The following is a 16,912-nucleotide window of genomic DNA, read 5'->3' as shown; positions in this document are numbered from 1 at the left end:
GCAATGCGGGGATCAAAGTGTCAGACTGAGGGGATCAAAGGGGACAAAATGAAGTGGTAATGTTGTGCACCAGATCTGAAACCTCGGCTCTGATGAAGGGTTCTCACAGGATGGAACTGGGAAGCTTTGATTAGAGCACCTTGTTTGTACTGTGAAGGCATCAAAGTGGCAAATGCGCCTGGATCAAATGGGGCAGAATGCAATGGGTAATGGCTCACTCAGAGCTCACTAGAGTTTAAGCAGAGATGTTGATGATGTGGTGGAGGCCAATGCACACACCCAGCTGGCAGCTGGAAAGAAGAAAAGCAAAGCAAAAGGGGAAAAACAGAAATCATTTTCATCACTTGAAAGCTAGCTGGTTATGACATAACCAAAGGATCAAAGAGCATTTTCAATTATTGCATAACATATGAAAACTAAATCATTGTTTAAACAGGGCAATATGGTAATATTTTTTGTTTGTTGCTAATTTTGTTTCATGGAGTCCTTATTCCTTCTCAATAGTTCTACCATGTTTGTCAATTTCCAAAGTAGGTTACCTTTGAACTTACATACATGTAAATCTTTATTTGCTAGAAATATTTTTGCATGTACTTTGGAGAATGTTACATGGGTAAGACTCATTTTACCCTAGAATTTTACATACTGTGTTTACAGGGATTTTTCATTCCCTGGGATTCAATCCATTTGCAAGTTAAGTCTTAAAACATCCATCTACTTCACTTGATTCAATCTTTTTTTTCCCCTGGTTCAGTAATTACTGTCCTTGTAAATAACAAACAAGCATATTATCAGAATAGTGAAACATTTAAATAAAATATTCTCTAATATAGCATAGTGATAATGTTTCAGATATAAACATTGAAAGATATTTAATTGGATTAGCATTAAAATTAAATTAAATGCTATGTTTATCATTACTATGACTAATTCTAATAACTACAGAATGCATCTTTTCTGTTAGGAAATGTGTGCTAGTTGGTTTATATTTTTTTCTTACTCATTCTAAAAGCTCCATAAGTGAGTATTGTCATAATGGGATAAGGCTTTCTGGTGATATGGAGAAGTAGTAAATGTACTTTACAAATAGATAGAAAATCAACCATGTGACCAAAAAGGCAGAGTTGTATTGCTTACAATCTGCCTTTCATCCTTCACCTTTGCTATGCTGTCTCTCTGTAGGAGGACACAGATGCCCCATTGAGTTTGGATGTTGCCCTATGATTTGCTTTAGGTAAGGGAATATTAGCAGACATGATCAGCATAGAGATGTTAAGTGTGATCATACTGTTTGGCTTTCACTTTTGCCTTTTTGCCTTTCATTTTAAGAAGTGTGTGCATGCTCACTCAGTGTCCAATTCTTTGAGACCTTATGGACTGTAGCCTGCCAGGCTCCTCTGGCCATGGGATTCTCCAGGCAAGAATACTGGAGTGGGTTGCCATTTCCTTCTCCAGGGGATCTTCCTGACCCAGGGATCCAACCCATGTCTCCTGTGGCTCTGGTATGTGCAGGCAGATTCTTTATCACTGACCTACCTGGGAAGCACCTCACTTTGAAAGGAGAGTGCTCCAGATAGCCCCTGCTTCAAGAGAATGAGCAGATGGAACAGATAAGAATAAAACATGAAGTCTTCAGTCAAATTAACAATCTTTAATTGAGCCCAACAGAGCCATAACCTACCCACTGAATAACAAGCAACACAAAAGACCTACTAAAATTCATGCATTATTTTGACTCTCTAAAACAGCATTCTGCCCATCTATGTTATTGTCCAACTCTTCGAGACCCCATGGACTGCAGCACACCAGGCCTCCCTGTTCCTTACCATCTCCCAGATGTACACATAAAGATGTCATGGATTAAATATGCACAATTCTTTAGCTGAATGCATTAATTTCTTTAAGTAGCGATTGTAGTTGCTACCCCAGTATTATTACTTCCTCCATTATTGTTCAGCTCTATCTTCCCCAAAAGGCATCTGCATGGGTTATTAACTTGACAAATCTCTGGAGAATGTGTTTAGAGATTGGTTCTCACAAGAGCAACAGGGAGTAGGGAAACCTACTGCCTCTACCTCTTGAGTATTGATACTCACAGTGTGATGCTGATTGTACATCTGTTTTCTCAGGTCTTTGGGAAATCTGTCTTTTTTTTTAAATCTTATTTTTTCCACTATTATTTCACAATGTTTTTGAAGGCAAATTTTTACTTTATAACAAAATCACCAAATAATTGTCTCAATATTACTTATTTTTAATTATATTTTTATCATTGACAATGTAGAGTTCACATATGGGCAGAAATGAAAAACACAGATTTTTTTTTTTTAATATGCAACTGATGTGCTGCAGGAAATGAGGAAAATATATTCAAGGGGAAGTTAAATGTTTATAAAATCTGATTCAAATAATGATTAAATCCATTGCAACAAATCTTCAGTGATTAAAACTGATATTTTGGGTATATAAAAAAAATTGGGAAAACTTCAGGAAATTTCCCTCAGCAATGAGCTGACTAGGGGATTTAATAAAAGTTAGAAGTCTTAGGTATATAAATATTGCAGCATAAAATCAAATAGTGGTCAATACTGAAGTGAGGAAAGAACAAATTTTGTTTATTCTGTTGGATACTGTTTTAACCTTAAGATCATAAATTATAAGATAATGGAATTAATTTTTTATTTATTAAATTCAAGCACCTGTCCATATTTGAGTGTTATTAAAATTTATTTACTAATAGAGATGATGGAATGTCCTTTAACAAAAAGTGACAATATAAGAGTAAATAATACTTCAAGTGATGAATTTATTAGTGTAAATTATTGACCACCTCCAAATATGTCTACTAATACCCTGACTCATACATATAACTGTGCCAGGAAGTGCTCATAAAATTTAACCACACAATAAAGACCAGAGGTTTGTTAAGATTCTCTGAAGTTTAGAAACTTATAGTCCATAATGTCAGATTATAACATTTATTAATTTAGCCACTCGGGTTTCTACTAACTGTCCTGAAGAGCACTGGATATTTGCTAGTAAAAAGATGGTTCATTTTGCATAAACTTGGACATACCACAAGTGAAATTATATTCTCCAAATCCAAATGATTGAAGTAACATTTAAGATGATATAACAGGATTATATCAATTGATAATTCCCGTTCCAGTTATGTACAGTATATTTCAATCTACAATTGTTTTTTCTTCATAGGTAATTAAAAATCAAATTCAAACCACCTTCAACATTAGGTTAGCACACAATTAAACTGATAAAATTTATCAGAAAGATTAAAGAAAAAATTTGTTCATCAGAATCCAATACATTAGATTTATCTTCAAGTGTGAGTGAAGATTTTTTCATATTAAAGAAAAGAGGTATCTTCTCATTTACACCAGAGCATCTATACATCTGTCAGTATGTATATATTTTACTTTTAACTTTGTTGCTGTAACTGTAACTTCAAATGCATAGATTTCCAATAAAATATACTTTAAAACACATACACAATAGACAATTAGTAAAATTTGAATGGAATCTGAAATATTTGGGGCTATATTCATAATGTTTTATGTTCATGTTAGAAAAGAATGTTTAATATTAAAAAACATTGTTTACTATGATTCATGATAAGTTAAGGCATGAATTTAGAAGAGAACTTATTTTTCTATTTACATTTTGTTATTTTTTGGCATGTACAAGGTTTGTTTAAGCCACTATATATAATTTATTTGAGAATGTTAATATTTTCTAATAACATTGAAATAGACATTTTCTTAAAATGCTATTATGGTTGGTTTAGTTAAAACTACTGAAATGAACATTATGATATATAAATTGACAGTATATATTACTTGATGCAAATTATTTCAACAGTAGTCTTAGACATTTAGTTTTTAATCTTACAGAGACATATAAAAATTGAATAATATACTACCTAGTAAATTTCTACATCCATTCCTTTGCTTATTTATTTCTCCCTCATCAATTTCATATTGAGTACCTATAATGAGATGCACAGTTGTGAAATGAAAAGAGCATCTATAGAAAGATTTGAACTTGTTTGATCATCTGTAAACATGTGAAGTGTGAGAGCTTAGTCTTTCCTTTAAAGATTAGATGAATTATACCAAAGGATTTTACATCCTACTACTCATCTTGTAGGCATCTGTAGGAATTTAGTATTTATTAATCATTATTTGAAGTAGGAAATGGCAACCCACTCCAGTATTCTTGCCTGGAAAATCCCATTGACAGAGAAGCCTGGCAGGTTACAGTCCATGGGATCGCAAAGAGTCAGAGATAACTGAGCACATGAGCAATCATTATTTCTCTGTGCTAAGTCCCAATATTTCCTCTGGCCTGGTGGGCTGGCTTTTACAAGTGTACTGTGTGTAGAAAATGGCTTAATATAGGTAATAATTCCCAGTTTCCTTTGGGGATTTAATTCAACTCATAGGGGTTGGGCTTGGCTGAACTAGTCATATAAACACAAATTAAAAAAAGAAACTACTCAAATATCTTATATTGATGTGTGTGTATATATATATTCCATATATATATGGAATCTAAGGGCTTCCTGGTTGGCTCAGCTGGTAAAGAATCAGCTTGCAATGCAGGAGACCCCAGTTTGATTCCTGGGGTGAAGGCTCACCTAGAGAAGGTATAGGCTACCCACTCAGTATTCTTGGGCTTCCCTGGTGGTTCAGATAGTAAGAATCTGCCTATAATGTGGGAGACATGGGTTCAATCCCTGGGTCAGGAAGATCCCCTGGAGGATGGCATGGCAATCCACTCCATTATTCTTGCCTGGAGAATCCCCATGGACAGAGAGCCTGGCAGATAACAGTCCATTGGGTCACAAAGAGTCGGACATTACTGAGCAAGAAGCACAGCATGGAATCTAGATAGGTCCTACTGATGAACCTATTTTGAGGGCAGCAATGGAGATGCAGACATAGAGAACAGATTTGTGGACACAGGGTGGGGAAGGAGAGGGTGGGATGAATGTAGAGAGTACCATGGAAACATATACACTGCCATATGTAAAACAGCCAGTGGGAATTTTCTGAATGACTCATGGAGCTCAAACTGGTGCTCTGTGACAACCTAGAGGGATGGGTGATGTGGGAGTTGGGACGGAGGTTCAAGAGGGAGGGAATATACGTATATTTACAGTTGATTCATTTGATATATGGGCTTCCCTGGTGGCTCAGATGGTAAAGAGCCTGCCCGCAATGTGGGAGACCTGGGTTTGATCCCTAGGTTGGGCAGATCCTGTGGAGAAGGAAATCCCACTCCAGTATTCTTCCCTGGAAAATCCCATGGCTAGAGGAGCCTGGCAGGCTATAGTCCATGGGGTCACAAAGACCCGGACACCACTGTGCGACTGACAACAACATGCTGATATATGGCAGAAACCAACACAATATTGTAAAGCAGTCATCCTCCAATTAAAAATAATTAAACTTAAAAAAACAACATGAAATTCAGAAAGCATATGTTTGCTTTTTGAATCTGTTAAAAATCCTTAGATATTCGAGGGCAAGTTGTATATTTATATAACTGTTTGGGCTATTTACATAACCATTGGAATTGATGAGTTTGATGTTTGGAGACTTTGGGCATTCACATCTATCATATTCACTGCCTCAGAGTAACATGTTAAGCTAATACAATGTTATATGTCAGTTACATCTCAGTAAAACTGGAAAAATCTTAAAAAGAAAAATAATAATAAAAAGCCAGGTGACATGGGGAATAATAAAGCTTGCTCCATAATTCAGCAAACTGTCTCTGCTGATTCTTTCATTTAACAAATGTTTATAATATAGGGAATTATATTTTTGTATGTAAACTGCAGCCTTGCTACTTAAATTGTATTACTGAGAAGCCTAAAATTACCTTTTCCTTCATTCATATGTGATTACAAGTGTAAACCAGGAAGCCATGACACTAAAAGCAAAAGAATTAAATCTAGCATTCACCTTCTTTGAAACTTACAGTGAAAACATTTGGGAGAACAGAGAGCTTTATTTTCTTAATAATCCTTCAAAACTGAGCAGTATCTATGTCTATTAAATGATTCTCATTATATTTCTTATAAAATATCAATCCTGCACTTCATGCCTATGAGGGTTCAATCACACGGTCAAGGCAATCATTTTGCTCTATGTCTCTTGTAGCTTTTAAGTGTGAAAAGGTTCTGGTATTATTTGTTGAGGTGGCCATTTGTTAGAATGAATATCAAATTGTTGCTTTTACAGGATCAATTTTCTTTATAATTGCTACTAGCATTAACAGTCATCTCTGAAACTGCTCCTAGAAAACTGGCTGATGGATTGGTATGCAGAATAATCAAAAGAACTACTGGAGATAATGACGTTTCTTTACAGGGAATTGCTTGAGGAAAATTTTCCCTTTCAGCAAGATAACTACAATACATATGGTTAGAAAGTTTAGAAAGGGTTTTCCTTCCCTTTTCTGCCTAAGGCAAAACTATAAGCTCAAATAGGCTTGGTCCCTTGTAAGATGTTTGCTTTCTTCAGCACTTCTTAGTTTAATGGGCATAGCAAAAGAACTGGATTCTATTGCATGAAGCAGCAGATCAGCATTTACTCATGTTCTGATACTCTCGAAAATAAAATCAGGTTGTTTTGCACACAACAGTAAAAACATTTTCTTTTATTAGTGTATTAGTGTTTATAAGCTGATGAGATGTAACAGGTTTAGAATTCTCTTTTTTGCACACACTTCCTCAATGTCTTTTCACACATCCATGTGAGTGCAGTGTGGCAGTAAAACTAAATCCATGTCCTTTTTACTAAACTGTGTCAACTTAAATGACTCCTGACTTTGTCTTTTTCTCACATTATCAGCACTGTTTTTAAGCAATTTGCTTGTTTTGGGGGTGGGGAGTCTAATTTGATAAAGAAGTATGTCAAGAAAGTACAGAAATTCCACAAACAGCTGTGAAATGAAATTCATGTTTTATGCAAAACAAAACAAAAATTAAACAATTTAAACATAAAATTTTTCCTCTGTCCTTTGGCCTCCTCTTTCTCTCCTCTGTGCCTTGTGTATCTGCTTTATGCATCATTATGCATCTGCCGAACCTACCCCACTGGCAGGAATACTTACTCCATCATAAACAGCAACATTCTGTCAGAGCCAAGACTTCTTAAAAGGTAACATTCCTTCTTGATCTCATAAGGGGTCACATGACCCACCACTTAATACTTTCAGATCAGGATTGTGCAAACCATCTACATCATTTAATATACAGACCCCTCTCTCAAAAATCTGTGTAACTGTGCCTTGACCTCTAATGAGCAGAAGAGTTCTCACAGCTTTCTGAGAGGCTGTTCCCAAGTTATAATCCTTCATTCAGCTTGAATAAAATCTCCCATTTCTTTGTCTGACCAACCGACTAAATTTTTTGTCGACACAGAAAACAGTAAAATTTTCCTAAGCTGAATATTGGTTAGTGTTCCAATTCCTAATGATTCCAAATGGAAGTTCACTCCCTTCATCTCTTCCTTCCTATAACTTTACTGGGCTCTCCAACATGCTCTTTTAAACTCTTCTCATTTTCCCAGGGCAGAATCACAGTTTTAGATGACAGTAAAACCTAATACTGGTTAGGGAGAAGAGACAACAGCAATCCAATGCTATAGCTCCGTGTTACTGTTAGTTTTCCCTCAATTTCTGTTGATTTTTTCCTACACAAACACACACACACACTCACACACACACACATTCACGTGGGTGCACATTCATGCAAGACCACAGCTTGCTTTCCAGAACAATGTTATCCAGTAGAATTATAATACAAGACACAAATGCAAGTGGTATATCTAATTTCAAGATTTCTAGTAGTCAGATTAAAAACAATAAAAAGAAACAGATTGATTTTTAAAAGATACAGATCCATATAGCCAAGAGATCGAAAATATTATCATTTAAGCATGTAACCAATACTAATGTCATACTTTATATTGTTTTCTTTTTCCATCTGAGTCTTCAAAATCTAGTTTACTCTACACCTGAATTACTCACTGCAGGGGACACAAGAAAGAAGGGCAGGGTTCGCTGTATTGAGTCAAAGGATATCTGGAGACTTCTCACACTCGGCCCCACTCACTTTCTGAGACCAGGTGCCCAGTACAATTATAAATCCTATGAACTATCTGCTACCTAAGCAACAAATTATTTTTTATCTTAAAGGTTGTTGTTGTTGTTGTTTTTATTTACAACAGGTGTTTTGCCACCAGGAACCCTGATTGATATGAATTCCTATCTCTTTCAAGGGCTCTTTTTCCTCTGCATACATTTAAACCATCCTTAACAAGCAAAACCATTATTAGTTTGTTCTAAATAAATTGCAGTCAGCCATGCTTATCAAATTAACAGCCTAATTAACTAGATATACTGCCGTATGCATAATATATGGATTGAGTTAAAATGGAATGTTATGCTTCTATCTTTAAGCTTACTCTTCATTTCCCTCCTAAGCAGATTTCTTTTGATACCACCACATAAGTATTGCTGTCTTCCAGTCTCTTCTCTCTTTTATATTTACTTCGACTTAACTTTAACGGACATGATAGCAAAAATCACAATTAGTCTCACTTTTCCAAGACATTCTTTACATGATATTGGGAATTTATCTGAAAAGTGAAACGCTGATTCTGTTATGACTTGCTTGCAATTCTTAAAAAAAAAAAAAATGCTCCTGATCCCTATACATTTTAGAATAATATCCAAACTTCTTAGGTTGATTTTTAAGGGATATCAATATGGGATTTTTCACATTCACATACAGAATCATTTCGAGATGACCATCATCTCAAAAGTGAGTCACATGGTTTTGTGACACATTTTTGTCACAGAACAAGAAACATGCCTCCCACTCTGACCACTCAAACACTCTTTATAAACTCCACTATATTTTATTGTAGCATTATAGCATCTATTGTATTGTCATTCTTCACTCATTTTATGTCTTCCCCTATATACTCTAAAATTTCTAAAGAATGGGCTCAATAAATATTAATTAGATAAACTGAAAGATAAATATGTAAGTCAGCAAGAAAATGGGTCTAACAAAGATGTATATATTTGTTTTAAACTTAATTGTAATTGTAACATAATTGCTTGATTCTTGGCGTTTGTTGGAGAAAAAACATTTGTACATTGTATTGGACCTGAATCTGAATAATAGTTCTACCACTTCCGAGTTCTGTGACTTCAGGGAATTTCCATGACCTATTTGAGGTTGAATCCCTTCACTTCTGTAATGAAGCTAATAATGCCTATTATAGACACTCTAAAGATCAAAGAGGTTATAATAAAATAAATATACAAAGTGTTCAGTGTCTCACACAACTTTTAGTGAGGATTATTCAATTTAGGGGCTCCCCAGGTAGCCCAGTGATAAAGAATCCACCTGCCAATGCAGGAAACACAAGAGACAGGTGTTCAATCCCTCGTCAGGAGGATCCCCTGGACTAGGAAATGGCCTGAAAAATTCCATGGACCAAGAAGCCTGGTGGGCTACAGTCCCTGGGGTCACAAAGAGTGGGACAGAACTGAGCCTACAAACACACATCAACACACACAAATACACATTCAATTTCACTTATTATTTACTATCATATTTGCTGAAAGTCTTCAATATTTTGATTATTCAATAAATCTTATTAGGCGTACTAAGTACAAAGCAATGCTGTTAGCACTTTTCTATAAATCCTAACCTCGTCAGAAAAAAATTTTAAATTACAAGAAGTTAGTTATTCCTTATTGATAGTTCATTTTATGTGAATGTGTGATTAGTGTGCATGTGTGTGTGTAAAGATGAAAAGCAAAATTATTTCTATTTCCCCAATATTTTTAATGAAATTATGTAAATATGATTTCTTTAAAAATAGCTTTTCATTTCAGTATCATAAGTTTTGTGAAACAGAGCACCATCCTGAGACTTGTATTTTCTTGTGTTATCTTTGACTGGAAAAAATATTGGGACTTCCCTGATGGCTCAGATGGTAAAGATAATGCTCAATTTACTCAGTTGTAATAAATTTGGTATTTGTTGTTTTTGTTGTTCAGTTGTCCAGTCGTGTCCAACTATTTGTGGCCCCATGGACTGCAGCACACCCGGCCTCCCTGTCCCTCACCATCTCTTGAAGTGTGCCCAAGTTCATGCCCATTGCTTCAGTGATGCCATCCAGCCATCTCATCCTCTGACACCCCTTCTCCTGCTGCCCTCAATCTTTCCCAGCAGGAGGGACTTTTCCAATAAATCAGCTGTTCATATCAGATGACCAGAATACTGGAATTTCAGCATCAGTCCTTTCCAATGAGTATGCAGTGTTAATTTCCCCTAAAATTGACTGGTTTGATCTCCTTGCAGTCCAAGGGACTCTCAGGAGTCTTCTCCAACACCACAATCCAAAAGCATCAATTGTTTGACACTCCACCTTCTTTATGGTACAGCTCTCACAATCCTACATGACCACTGGGAAGACCACAGCTTTGACTATATGGAACTTTGTCAACAGAGTAATGTCTCTACTTTTCAACACATTGTCTAGGTTGTCATTACTTTCCTGATTTCATGGCTTCAGTCAAAATCTGCAGTGATTTTAGAGCCAAGAAGGGATGAAATCTGTCACTACTTACACCTTTTCTTCCTCCATTTGAAGGAAAGTTATGACCAACCTAGATAGCATATTAAAAAGCAGAGACATTACTTTTCCAACAAAAGTCTGTCTAGTCAAGGCTATGGTTTTTCCAGTGGTCATGTATGGATGTAAGAGTTGGACTGTGAAGAAAGTTGAGCATCGAAAAATTAATGCTTTTGAACTGTGGTGTTGGAGAAGACTCTGAAGAGTCCCTTGGACTGCAAGGAGATCCAGCCAGTCCATTCTAAAGGAAATCAGTCCTGGGTATTCATTGGAAGGACTGATGCTGAAGCTGAAACTCCAATACTTTGGCCACCTGATTCAAAGAACTCACTCACTGGAAAAGAACATAATGCTAGGAAAGATTGCAGGCAGGAGGAGAAGGGGTTGACAGAGGATGAGATGGTTGGATGGCAAAACTGAATTGATGGACATGAGTTTGAATAAGCTCCAGGAGTTGGTGATGGACAGGGAGGCCTGGTGTGCTACAGAGTTAGACACGACTGAGGGACTGAACCGAACTGAACTGAACTGGTGGCTCAGATGCTAAAGATAAGGCTCAATTTACTCAGCTGTAATAAATTTGGTTTCCAGTCTTTTCAATAATTCTTTCCACTTGGGGATCCAATATACCTGTTGAAAATATTTTTAGCATATACACACACACACACACACACACACATATATATCTTCATCTATATATATATATACATGTATATGTATATATCTTGATATATATGTGTGTTTCTTAGTCTAATGTAAAGGAACTCACATTTTTGCCTCAGTATTGGATGCTGCTACCTTTTGTTTACTTGAGTTAGTAAGATGCTGGAGAGCATCTATGAAGCAGCATGAGTAAGGAATAAAAACCAATCAACACAGGACCATTGGCCTTAATGGTATTTTCTAGAACAATGAGAATCACACTGTATCTTTTTTTTGTTTTGTTTTAATTTAGATTAAAAAATTTGTGTGAATGTATATTCACTTAGATGCCTCTTTGTGATGGACAGGACTGCCTAATCATTTATATCTGTTTATAATTTCCAAACATCTTTAATAGATCTCTCTAAATACTTACTGCCTTTAAAGAATACAGACAAAAAAAGGTGTTGCTTAATTTTCTATTAAGATATTTCTCTAGAGGGACAAAGAGTTATTTTCCTGACTGAAGTCTCTTAATTCAATAAATTTTCAGCCATTTTAAGTATGTGAAGTGAAAATTGCTCAGCCATGTACGACTCTGCGAATCCACGAACTGTAGCGTGCCAGGCTCCTTTGTCCATAGAATTCTCCAGGCCAGAATTTTGGAGTGGATAGCTGTTCCTTTCCTCCAGGGATCTTCCCAACCCAGGGATCGAACCTAGGTTTCCCACATTGAAGGTGGATTCATTTGAGCCACAAGGGAAGCCCAAGCACACTGGAGTGGGTAGCCTGTCCCTTCGCCAGGGGATTTTCCCAACCCAGGAATCGAATTGGGGTCCCCTGTATTGCAGGTAGATTCATTACCAGCTGAACTACTATAGTCTATAATTGAAACATGAGTGATTTTCCAATATTTTTCTGATAATGAAATTAATATTATGATCACTCTGAATTCTTATCAAATATTATCTTGGAATCTCCATGACATGTGATCTAGTAAGTACTCCTAAGTTTGAGTTCATATTTGATTTCCTTAAAGATATTTTGCAATGTACTCCTTCAAAAAGTATAAATTATTCCTTTTATTTTCACTATACAAAATGATACATGGGAAGAGGTTAAACAAGCTTAATTTTTAAAAATAGGGAACATGTTGGTAATTTAATGGTAAATTACATCTGATTTTAAAGAATAAATTCTGTCAAGATATACATTCATTATTGATATTATTTATACTTCAATATTATCATGTTATATCTAAATTCTTATTAAGTTTTATGAAATTTATTTTAATGTCATTTCAAAACTAGTCCCAATAATGTGACATTACTGGGAAGTAGTGTCATCGAATTAACCATGTGCAGTTGCCAGGTATTGACATTTTGACTGAAAGCAGCCCCTTTTATGATAGTATTAATGGTACTCTTGAAAAACAAGAGCCTGAGTTCATTTAGTTGAGGAATATTCTGCAGTAGGATGAGAGACGAAAAGAAATTCCATTATATTCATGGACTTCTAAACATATCATGACATAAGATAATTGCATTTCTTGAAACAGCCACTTCAATTTTATCCATTACCTATAAAACCTAACTCTATTGCTTTTAGCATTGTGTAATATAGTTAACTTATAGGATTGACCTTGAAATTGCAAAAATAACTATATGTATAAAAACTCAGTCTTTCAGGAATTTTTGAGAACTTGCATTGATGCTATTTTTCTTAATTTTACTTTATTGTGCACTTAAAAAGGATGAGTAACATTATAAGATTCAGAATTATATTTTCAGTCAAAGAAATATAAAAAGATTATTTCAGTTCAATTCAGTCACACAGTTGTGTCGACCCTTTGTGGCCCCATGGACTGCAGCACGTCAGGCCTCCCTGTCCATCACCAATTCCTGGAATTTACTCAAACTCATGTCCATTGAGTCGGTGATGCCGTCCAACCATCTCATCCTCTGTTGTCCCCTTCTCCTCCTGCCCTCAATCTTTCCCAGAATCAGGGTCTTTTCAAATGAGTCAGCTCTTCACATCAGGTGGCCAAAGTATTGGAGTTTCAGCTTCAGCATCAGTCCTTCCAATGAACACCCAGGACTGATCTCATTTAGGATGGGCTGGTTGGATCTCCTTGCAGTCCAAGGGACTCTTAAGAGTCTTCTCCAACACCACAGTTCAAAAGCATCAATTCTTCAGCGCTCAGCTTTCTTTATGGTCCAACTCTCACATCCATACATGACCACTGGAAAAACCGTATCTTTCACTAGATGGACTTTGTTGGCAAATTAATGTCTCTGCTTTTTAATATGTTGTCTAGGTTGATCACAGCTTTTCTTCCAAGGAGCAAGCGTCTTTTAATTTCATGGCTGCAGTCACCATCTGCAGTGATTTTGGAGCCCAAAAAAATAAAGTCTGACACTGTTTCCACTGTTTCCCCATCCACTTGCCATGAAGTGATGAGATCAGATGCCATGACCTTAGTTTTCTCAATGTTGAGCTTTAAGACAACTTTTCACTTTCCTCTTTCACTTTCATCAAGAGGCTCTTTGCTTCTTCACTTTCTGCCATAAGGGTGGTGTATCTGCATATCTGAGGTTATTGATATTTCTCCCAGCAATCTTGATTCCAGCTTGTGCTTCATCCAATCTGGCATTTCATTTGATATATTCTGCATACAAGCTAAATAAGCAGGGTGACAATATACAGCCTTGACATACTCCTTTCCTAATTTGGAACCAATCTGTTGTTCCATGTCCACTTCTAACTGTTGCTTCCTGACCTGCATACAGATTTTTCAGGAGGCAGGTCAGGTGGTCTGGTATTCCCATCTCTTTCAGAATTTTCCACAGTTTGTTTTGATCCACACAGTCAAAGGCTTTGGCATAGTTAATAAAGCAGAATTAGACGTTTTTCTAAAACTCTCTTGCCTTTTCGATGATCCAGCAGATATTGGCAATTTGGTCTCTGGTTCCTCTGCTTTTTCTAAATTCAGCTTGAACATCTGAAATTTCACGGTTCATGTACTGTTGAAGCCTGGCTTGGAGAATTTTGAGCATTGCTTTACTAGCATGTGAGATGAGTGATATTGTATGGTATTTATTTTTATTTTTAACCCAAAGATTATTTGGGTTAATTAAAAAACAATGATCTATTATCTTTGAGCTTAAAACATAAAGGCCTTTAAATCACATTCCTGAGGCCAATATTTCTTCTATGTTTTCAAATTAAGCACAGTTAAAGCCCATTTACTCACTGAGCAAACATTTATTGACCAATCAAAAGTGCTTGGTGCTGGGAAATCCAAAAGCAAGCAAACACAGACACTTTTTCCACCCAGTAATTATTACTTACAATGCCCAAAACTTGTATCACAAAGTAATCACTCAAATAATAGCATGTTCAGAAACAAAATTCATACTAGAATATAAATTATGGTGCTATAAACTAAGTAGTATGACCTAAACTCTCCCTGAGAAACCATCCCTATGCTGAAATATAAAAAGCATACACATACCTAGACAGTGTGTTGAAAAGCAGAGATATTACTCTCCCGACAAAGGTCCATATAGAAAAGGCTATGGTCTTCCCAGTGGTGACGTATGGTTGTCAGTGTTGAACTGAAAGAAATCAGAAGGTCAAAGAATTGATGCTTTCAAACTGTGGTGTTGGAGAAGACTGAGATTCCCCTGGACAGCAAGGAGACCAAATCAGTCATTTTAAGGGAAATCAACCCAGAATACTAGTTGGAAGGACTGATGTTGAAGGTGAAACTCCTGTATTTTGGTCATCTGATATGAAGAGATGACTCCCTGGGAAATTCCTTGATGCTGGGAAAGACTGAGGGCAGAAGGAGAAGGGGCATCAGAGGATGAGATGGCTGGATGGCATAAGCAAAGCAATGGGTATGAACTTGGTCAAACTTCAGGAGATGGTGAGGGACAGGGAGGCCTGGTGTGCTGCAGTCTATGTGGTCACAAAGAGTAAGACAAGACTGGGCAACTGAAAACAACAGCAACAATACATACTCCCTAGGTGAATAGGGTAAGGAGCGAAGTACATGAAAAGAACTGGTATTTGGAGTGAACAGTTGGGATGGCATACCATTTACAAAGTCGATCTCTGTAAATTTTTACTGTCTTTAAAGAATACAAACAAAAAAAAGTGTTGCTTAATCCTCTAATAAGATATTTCTCTAGTGGGACAGAGTTATTGTCCTAACTGAAGTTTCCTAATTAAGTAAAATTTCAGCTATTTTAAGTATGTGAAGTGAAAGTCACTCAGTCGTGTCCAACTCTTTGTGACCTCATGGACTATAGCCTGCCAGGCTCCTCTGTCCATGGAATTCTCCTGGCCAGAATACTGGAGTATGGTGCTATGCCCTGCTCCAGGGGATCTTCTGACCCAGGGATCAAACCCACGTCTCTTACGTCTCCTGCAATGGCAGGCAGTTTCTTTACCACTAGTGCCATCTGGGAAGCCCATAACCTAACTATATTCTCATAATAACTTTATTTAGAAACCACTACCATATTCAGGATGTTAGAGGTTACAAATCCGATCAAGATAATTTAGGTGTGTGTGTTTTCAAATTACACATCTTTCTTTATACTCATCAACAGTGTTGAGTGATGGAAGTAAGTCAAGCTATATGATATCTGAAAAGACATCATTGAATTTGACAATTGGATGTCTTAGTAAAGCCAATATTCATAGGATGGTGGGAAGTGTGAGTGCAAGTCATGTACAGAGGGAGGAAGACTAAAAGAAAGGGGAGAAAGTAGAAAGTAAATGCTCAGTTTTTGTAAGAAAAGCTCATAGCAAGGAAAATTGTAGAGATTGAGGTCAACACAAAAAAACAGGTGTTAGTTGCTCAGTCATGTCTGACTCCTTGTGATCCCATGGACTCGTCCGTCCATGGGATTCTCCAGGCAAGAATACTGGAGTGGGTTGGCATTTCCTTCTCAAGGGTATCTTCCAGACACAGAGATGGGACCCACATCTCCTGTTTCCCCTGCATTGGCAAGCAGATTCTTCACCACTGAGGAGCCACTGGGAAGTCCATGTCAAGGCAAAGGAAACTATTTTATCTTGAAGAAATTGAATAATACATTTTAGGAAGAAGGAAAAGAAATAATGGCAAGAAATTAATTGAAGAATACAGAGGTAGAAGATGTAACAGAAATGGAAGATGTCTGTTTCAGAAGTGAAAGGCAGTTAAGTGATGGATAATGTGCAGGTGGAGCAACTTGCCTTAGAAAGGAGAATGGGCGGCTTGTCCTTCGATGCAGAAGGGAGCACAGTTTTCAACTAGCCAAAAACAAACACAAAACCTTCTCCAGGGGATCTTCCTGACACAGGGATCGAGACTGGGTCTTCTGCATTGCAGATAGACTCCTTACCATCTGAGCCACCAGGAAAGCACCAAACACAAAAACAAGTACTTGCAAAACCTCTTATTTTCCTTCTGAACAAGATAAACACTTATTCTGGAATCCAAGCTCTCCATTAATTGGTACTACATAGTCCTTCCTCCTCACCACTTCATGAACCAGAGCTTTTTACAGGCTAAATCACTATATTCATTG

General features: G+C 36.7%; 1 long non-coding RNA gene across 1 annotated transcript in view; it reads right to left on the bottom strand.

The window, feature by feature from the left end:
* LOC110122043 (uncharacterized) overlaps positions 1-16,912 on the bottom strand; it is a 69,661-nt gene that overhangs the window by 48,035 nt on the left and 4,714 nt on the right. The window contains exon 2 of the long non-coding RNA XR_011490525.1: positions 14,842-14,944. This is a non-coding gene — a long non-coding RNA (uncharacterized lncRNA). The remainder of the gene's footprint in view (positions 1-14,841; positions 14,945-16,912) is intronic.

This window comes from Odocoileus virginianus, chromosome 12 (genome assembly GCF_023699985.2).
Source record: "Odocoileus virginianus isolate 20LAN1187 ecotype Illinois chromosome 12, Ovbor_1.2, whole genome shotgun sequence".
Lineage (NCBI taxonomy): Eukaryota > Metazoa > Chordata > Mammalia > Artiodactyla > Cervidae > Odocoileus > Odocoileus virginianus.
The sequence above is the reverse complement of the archived record's forward strand: the minus strand, read 5'-3'. Positions and strand labels throughout refer to the sequence as shown.